This window comes from Cryptomeria japonica, chromosome 9, assembly GCF_030272615.1.
Source record: "Cryptomeria japonica chromosome 9, Sugi_1.0, whole genome shotgun sequence".
NCBI lineage: Eukaryota > Viridiplantae > Streptophyta > Pinopsida > Cupressales > Cupressaceae > Cryptomeria > Cryptomeria japonica.
The window spans coordinates 119,669,372-119,675,371 of NC_081413.1; positions in this window are offsets into that span (position 1 = coordinate 119,669,372).

Genomic DNA, 6,000 nt, shown 5'->3' on the forward strand with positions numbered 1-6,000 from the left:
GTTTTTCCCCTTACAGGGTTTCCACGTACAAATATCTATGTTATGTGTTGTGGATGTTGTTTCTCTTTCTGTTTCATGCATTAAGTTTCACCGGTATTGATATTAAGTCTTAATCTGTCAACCGACATTAAGTTTGTTTTATCGGTATTATGTATCAAGCTTGAATAAGTTATATTTGGGTTAAAATTAATAGACAACTGATTCACCTCCCCCTTCTCAGTTGCCTCCGAGTCCTAACAATTGGTATCATAGCTAAGTCCTCTTTTTGCAGAATTTTAACAACTTGAGGAGATTCTATGGCAACTAACTTTTTCAGGAAGGACAATCCAAAACTTGATGGAACTAACTATGGTATATGGAAGATTAGAATGAAGACACATCTGAATTGCATTGGAAAAGACATATGGGATGTTACAAAGAATGGCTATGTTGGTCCTACACCGAATCAACTTAATCCACCAACATTGGGTAAGGATCAAGAGAATGATTGCAAAGCAAGAGAAGCACTCTTGAGCGCCTTGTCAGATTAGCAAATCATGAGATTATTTGATCGATCTACTGCTAAAGCTATTTGGGATAAATTGAAAACATTGAATGAAGGAGATACCACTGTCAAAATTACAAAACTCAAATGCTTCCGGGTCAGGTATGAAAATCTGAAAATGGAAGAAGATGAAATAATTTTTGCTTTTATGGAAAGGGTTAATGAAATTGTTTTAGGAATACAATATTGTGGAGGTTCCTTAAGTGAAGATGAGATTGTTTCTAAAGTTTTAAGAGCTCTGCCACCAACATATAAAATAAAAGTAACTACTATTAATGAGTTGAGAACAATTCCTAATACATCAAAATCTAGAGATACCTTGGTTGGAAAACTTTCAGCATTTGAGCTTGAGGAATTTGGTCATGTTGCTACAATTAAGACAGATTTAACCTTCAAAGCATCATCATCTACAACATCATCATCAGTTGACAAATCTGATTGGAAAGCACTTTATGCAAGAGAACTTGAAGATATCAGGAGGGAAAATGAAGAACTGGAAGAACTTGAAGCACCATTTGCAAGGAAAATGCCTAAAGGTCCTATTGGAAGTAAGTATGAAGGTAAAGAACCATTTAAATGTTTTAACTGTAATAAAGTTGGTCATATGGCATCTAGATGTCCTGATAGACATGCAAGATAAGAGAAGAAGCTAAAAGAACATATAAGTCTAACCCTGAATATCAGAGATATAGATTTAAGAAAAATAGAGAAAAATCATGTTACTATGCTGATGAAGAACTAACAGACAATGGATGGGCTTTTGTTGCAATAAAAGAAGATCAATTGGCACCTACTGTTCCACCGGTAGAGCAGGCCCTCGCAGCTAAAATTGAAGAAAATGATGAATGGATTATAGATTTCGGATGTTCACATCATATGACTGGTGATAAAAGTAAATTCTTATCTTTTCAGGAGTACAATGGAGGTCTAGTAAGATCTGGGGATGACAAAGCTTGTTTGATCAGAGGAAAAGGCACTATATCTTTTGATAGTAAGCACTATACTGACAATGTTTATTATGTTGAAGGTTTGAAGCGTAATCTTTCAAGTGTTGGTGAATTAGTTGAAAAGGGATTTCAGTTACAATTCAAGAATGGTAAATACAAAATCATGAATAGAACTGGTTTGGAGATTGCAACTGGTAATCAGACAAAAGGTAATATCTTTCATTTGAATAACAATGAAAATACATGCTTAATTGTACATATCGATGAAAGTTGGTTATGGCATAAAAGACTTTGTCATGTAAATTTTGATTGCATTATAAATATTAGTTCATCTAAGGCAGTAAGGGATTTACCTAAGATTGTAAAAACTCATAATCCAGTATGTAAGGAATGTCAAATGGGCAAGCAAGTTAGAACAACTTTTAAGAGTATTTCTGAGAAATCCAATAACGTTCTTGATTTAGTTCATACTAGCTTGTGTGGTCCGACAAGAACAAGAAGTCTACAGGGAGATAGATACTTTATGCTAATCATTGATGATTATTCTAGAATGTGTTGGGTTACTTTTCTTAGGGAGAAATTAGAAGCTTTTGGGAAATTCAAACTATTCAAGGCAATGGTAGAGAATGAAACCGGTAAGAAAATCAAATGTTTAAGATCAGATCAAGGAGGTTAATTTACATCTAAGGATTTCAATATATTATATGAAGTGAATGGAATTAGAAGAAAATTATCAGCACCTCAGACACCTTAGCAAAATGGAGTCGTGGAAAGGAAGAACAAAACCATTCTGGGTGCAGCTAAAAGCATGATATCAAAAACAAATCTACCTCATGTGTACTGGAGAGAAGCAGTGAATACAATGGTTTACACTTTTAACAGAGTTCACATCAAAGGTGAAACTGGTAAGACACCTTATGAATTATGGTTTGGTAATACTCCTACTCTTAAATACTTTAGAATATTTGGAAGCAAATGCTACATTAGGAGAGATGATTATATTGGTAAATTTGATCCTAGAAGTGATGAAGGTATATTTCTCGGTTATTCATCTAAGAGCAAGGCATATAGATGTTTTAATAAAAGATTGCAGAAAATCATTGAGAATGCAAATGTGAAGATAGATGAACAATTTAGAGGAAATTCAAGGTCTATGGATTCAGAACCGTCAGTTGAGATGATCACAAATGAACCTATACAGAGTGCACCAGTATAGAATGTTGATCCAGTCACACCACCATCATCAAAGAATTCCACAGTGACTGAACAACAACAACAAGTAAACACACCTAGGTATGTAAAACTAAATCACTCTGAAAGTTAGATAATTGGGAATACGTATCAAGGAGTTATGACAAGAGGAAGACTGACAAATGAAGAAGTATGTTTAATTTCTCAAATTGAACCAACATCTGTCATTGAGGTATGTGAAGATAAACATTGGATTAAAGCTATGGAAGATGAATTGGAACAAATTGAAAAGAACAATACATAGACATTGGTTCCCCGACCTAAAGACAAAAATGTTATTGGAACAAAATGGGTATTCAGAAATAAACTTAATGAGGAAGGTAAATTAATCAAAAACAAAGAAAGATTAGTGTGTAAAGGATATTCATAGAAAGAGGGAATTGATTACAATGAAACCTTTGCACTGGTAGCTAGAATTGAGGCAGTCAGATTATTTCTTGCATTTGCAGCCCACAAGAACTATAAAGTATATCAAATGGATGTAAAATGTGCATTTCTAAATGGTGATCTTGAAGAGGAAGTTTACATTGAACAACCTGATGGATTTTCATAGACAAATGATAAAGATATGGTTTGTATATTAAGGAAATCTTTATATGGATTAAAGCAAGCTCCCAGAGCTTGGTATGCTAGATTGGACAAATATCTTTTGAAGCTTGGTTACACTAAAGGTAATGCTAATAGCAACTTATATTTCAAAGTAACTAATGAAGACATCTTGGTTATTGAAGTTTTTGTTGATGACATCATTTTTGGAGGAGAAGATGGATTGTGTAAAGACTTTGCTAATAAGATGCAGGAAGAATTTGAAATGTCTATGATTGGAGAGATAAAATTCTTTTTAGGATTACAGATTTCACAGATTGATAAAGGTATATTCATATGTCAAACAAAGTACTTGAGGGAATTATTGAAGAAATTTGGTATGGAAAACTCTAAACCGGTAAGCACTCCTATGACTACAACTGATAAATTGTCATTGAAGGATGAATCAACTCCTGTTAATCCGACAAGATACAAATCAATTATTGGAGGTTTGTTGTATTTGACACAAACAAGACTTGATATAATGAATGCAGTATGTATTGTTTCAATATTTCAAAGTAATCCTAGAGAAAATTATGAATCAGCAGTGAAAAGGATTTTTCGGTATCTACAAGGCACAACAAATCTTGGTTTACGGTATCCTAAAGATGAAATTTTTGATTTATGTGCATGTTTCTATCAAATATAATTTTCTATCTGGTATTTCACTCTAAAACTAAACATGTTTCTATCAAATATAATTTTCTGAAAGAGAATGTTGAAGCAAAAGAAGTGAGATTGGTTTATGTGAATGCTAAAGAGAAGATTGCAGATATCTTTACTAAGCCTTTTCCTAAGGAAACTTTTGAATATCTCAGAGAGAAACTTTGTGTTATACCCTCACTAGTAGAGACATAGATAGTTGATGATTGACATCAAACTGACAGAATTAACAGAGAAAACCTTTTTCCGACTTTGATGGAGGAGAGCTACTTCTCAGGGGGAGTAGTTGGAGAAGTTGGATATAACAAATTGTTATTGTAATTGGTTCTATGAATTGTATCTAGTATTTATATTGCTTTGGAATTTGATGTCAAAGGGGAGAGATATCTATGCAAAATCATTATCCTTTGAGGAGAGATTATTCATTGGGGGAGAGATATATACTCTCTGCATTTAGTTTTTGATCTATTCTTAAGATTGTTGGTTTTTAGTTTTTGGCATTCTGTTTTGGTACTAAGATGTTTTTCCATATTGTGTTGCTATCAATACCAAAGGGGGAGATTGTTGGTATAATAGATGTGTTGCATTGGTTTTTTCATTTATGTCAACACTTATCCTTCTAGAGATCTTTGGTTATGTTGAACCAACACATTATGTTCACCGATAGGTTATATTGTTCACTGACACTGAGGATGACTTGTTATCATCTAGAGATCATTTGGTTATGTCGAAGACATGGTTTGGACACTTGATTTTGGTATTGTGGTTATTGGTCTAATCGGGTTGATATATTTGTTGTTACCGGCAAATTGGTCTAGGTTATTATGCACCGACACACGTTATCCATTCTAGATCAGCACGACATGTTATGGAGATGATTTATTGTTGTAATTGTATTGATCCAACATGATGCATCACATCTTGACTTATTTGTAATTGATTTAACTATAATATTCTTAATTAGCCGACCTACACATTTGGTCCTAGGTTTTGATATATATGTAAGTTCTCAATTGTGAGATGATAAGGATATGAGAAGAGAAGAAAAAGGTTATGGTATTATAACATGGTATGGGTGAATATTGAAGGTTATATGAGAAGACCATAAAGAAGGTTCAAGGAAGGTTTGAAGGTGATTATCAGAGCTTAACTTGTACTAAATCCAGCATTGGAGATGATACTTCAAGTAGTACATTATGATTGGATTTAATCATCCAATTGTAGTCAGTGTGACTCCTATTTTGTGATTGAACAATGAGCTCTAGGTAGTTGGACTTTCTACATGTGCAGAACCCCATTTGTATACACATACTATCTACAGTAGTATCATCTGATTGTGGGTAAGGTTTCCCACCATGATTTTTCCCCTTACAGGGTTTCCACATACAAATCTCTGTGTTATGTGTTGTGGATGTTGTTTCTCTTTCTATTTCATGCATTAAGTTTCACCGATATTGATATTAACTGTTAATCTGTCAACTGACATTAAGTTTGTTTTACCAGTATTATGTATCAAGTTTGACTAAGTTATATTTGGGTTAAAATTAATAGGCAACTGATTCACCCCCCACCTCTCAGTTGCCTCCAGTTCCTAACAACCAGTTAGGTTCAAACTTTCCTGGTTTTTCACGTTCAACAAGGTTTCTTTGATTTTCTTTAAGAACGATATCTCCTATTAAAAAGCAACGTGGGTTGACTCGTTTGTTGTAGATTCTTCTCATTCTGTTTTGGTAGCCTTGTAAATGGTTTAGAGCACTTTGTCATTTTTCATCTAGGAACTCTAATTCTTGCAAACGTGCTACTCTATAGTTTTCTTTTGAGATTATGTTTTTTAGAGAGACTCTTAGGGATGGCAATTATACTTTGATAGGTAAAATGGCTTTTGCACCATAAACTAGAGAGAATGGCATTATACCGGTTGCTATGCAGATACTAGTTTGATAAGCCCATAGAGCTAGATTTAGTTGGAGATGCCAATGTCGTCCACTATCATTGACAACTTTCTTTAAA